Source organism: Stegastes partitus, unplaced genomic scaffold (assembly GCF_000690725.1).
Source record: "Stegastes partitus isolate 25-593 unplaced genomic scaffold, Stegastes_partitus-1.0.2 Scaffold1210, whole genome shotgun sequence".
Taxonomy (NCBI): domain Eukaryota; kingdom Metazoa; phylum Chordata; class Actinopteri; family Pomacentridae; genus Stegastes; species Stegastes partitus.
The window spans coordinates 20,170-22,666 of record NW_007578941.1 but is presented as its reverse complement, the minus strand read 5'-3'; the positions used below and the strand labels follow the sequence as shown (position 1 = coordinate 22,666).

At 37.1% G+C, this 2,497-nt stretch overlaps 1 protein-coding gene across 1 annotated transcript in view; it reads right to left on the bottom strand.

Annotated features, from left to right (window-relative positions):
- LOC103368835 (slit homolog 3 protein-like) overlaps positions 1-2,497 on the bottom strand; it is a 19,232-nt gene that overhangs the window by 14,779 nt on the left and 1,956 nt on the right. The window lies entirely within an intron of this gene.

The following is a 2,497-nucleotide window of genomic DNA, read 5'->3' as shown; positions in this document are numbered from 1 at the left end:
TCCACAAAGGCTGATTTGGGGATTGTTTTAATCTGACTTGACACGAAGAACACCTCGGTCACGGTGGCTCCAAGGAGGCGTGGGATTTCTGTCGCTGACTTACTGAAAACCTTCTGGTTCTCGCTGGGGCAGTCGGTCTCCTTCTCACATTGCTGGTCTTGAGTCAGTGAGAAGTCAAACAGTAGAGACAGAAAAAGAACGATGATTCGTCTTCTTGACATTTTCAGTCACTGCAAAAAAGAAAAACACGTTTTCAAAGTGTGTTTAAGCTGTAATTGAATAAAATACTATTTCAAATAAATCTTTTATCTTCCTGCTTTAGTGATGGCGCTACTTTTATGGTTTCTATCAGCTCAAAATTACATTTTATCCCCTTAAACTGGTTTTCTTATTTCAGTAAAAGTACAAAAAATAAGGTTTAAGTAAAGCACTGTTTGGAATAAATCTCATCCATCTTTCTGTTTTGGTGATGGCAGTTTACTTTTGTGGTTTCCATCAGCTTAAAATTACATTTTGTCTATTTAAACTGGTATTTTAATTTAAACAAAAGTGTATAAATGAGGTTTACATAAAGTACAGTTTCATGTAAAATCATTTATCTTTCCATTTTAATGATATCATTTCACCTTTTGTGGTTTCTATCAACCTGAAATTACATTTGGACCCTTTTAGTTAGAATTTTAACTTCAGCAAAAGTGCAAACATCAGGTTAGTAACTTCTTTAGCATGGAGCTGCAACTCAACCACTGTTTGCAAAATCAAGTTTTAGATTTTATTTTAGGGTAAAGCAAAGATTTAAACTGGAAAAACTGGAAACCTTAGGTGCCTTTTCTTCAAGTTAAGCTACAGCGAACCTCATTTGAGAGGAATAAATGATTTAAGTGCATCTAACTTTAAATTAATTTGGATTAGAACGATTTGATTACCTGTTGCAGCAATTCATTCAAGTCTTTTTTTTTCATTGTGTAACTTAAAAGCTTGTGGAGTTATCTTTGAATCTCTGTGCTGTGAAATGCTGAAAACAAACAAATTGAACATTTGCCTACCTGATTACTTCCTGAAGCCGAGACGAGACACAAACAAGCAGCGTCTCATTAGTTATCTTCTGCGTCGACCTCGAGCTCGCGAGTCCCACGTGAGGCGTGGCGAAGCAAACTTCTGCAGCTCGAGATAAGAGCGAGTTTTTCAGTTACTGCGGGTCTGTCGGCTCCAAGATGACCAAATTAATGTATTTGTACTTATTCCTGACATTTACTGGGGTTCTGGCATTCTGGGTAATAAACTAAATTAAAAGCAGCCGAGGATTTGGTTTTAGGCCTGAAATGTGCTCCTTTAAAGGCAAAGTTTTATAGCATTTAGCTCCCAGATGTTTCATTATTTTCACAGGAAGAAAAAAAAACGCTTTTACTTCCCAAGACTGATTAGAGACAGAATGCATTTAGTCTGATATAAGCAAACGGGCTCCTTGGAAGAACTGACACAAAGCAACAGAGAGCTCACAGATACCACATCTTGACTTTAGTAGACAAGAAAGTGTTGGTGGAGACACTTTAGATGGAGATACGGGATGAGCAGAACCCGTTTTAATCATCTGAACAAGCAGCTATCTGAGGTTTTTGGTTTTTTTTCCTGCAAACCAAGTGGCTGCAAAATGCAATGCAATCCAATACGAGCTCAGCTACAAACTTTACTTACTTTAGTTTTAAATAACACTGTCACAGATTTTATTTTGACTGTATGTTTATTACTGAGGTTGTAGATTGAAGTTGTGTTGGACTGAAATGTGTTAGATGGTTTCTATTCAAACATGAGGAGCAGCCAGAAATATGAGAAATACAGTTAGTTCTACTGACAGAATAAATATAGCTGCAGTACCTACCACTCAGTGTGTGAGATGTGGAGCGATATTGGAAAAAATTAATTAAAATATTACATGTGGTAGCCAGGATACCAGAAAATGTTGGTACACTGGTATATTAAAAGACAAAAAAATGCTGAAATAACTGCAAATATCTCTAGAAGTAATGATATTTTTACTAACTTAAATATATTAAAATATAATGTAAATTTCAGTCAAGAAAACAACAACATTGTGGACATGATGTGCACAGTTTTGTTGGTCAACATGTAAATAAAAATCTGTTCTTCTGAGGTTATACACTCTAAAAGGTAATACCAACGCTACTTGAAGCACATTTACTTATTTCTCATTGTCCTGTTCATTTAACTCATGGACTGTATGTACTCATTGTTCCTTAAAGAGTTATAAAACTAAGTACACTTGAGTAAACTGGACTGGAAACGTTCTGTTCCTGGACTGAACACGGAGCTCAGCAGTGCACATGTGCAGTAGAGAAGTTTCCAGAAACTTTGCGGGGCGGCTGTGGCTCAGGTGGTAGAGCGGGTCGGTCAATGATCGGCAGGTTGGCGGTTTGATTCTGCCATAGACTGTCTAAAAGATGGACGTAGCAACCGGCCCTGAAAAATGAAGCCAACC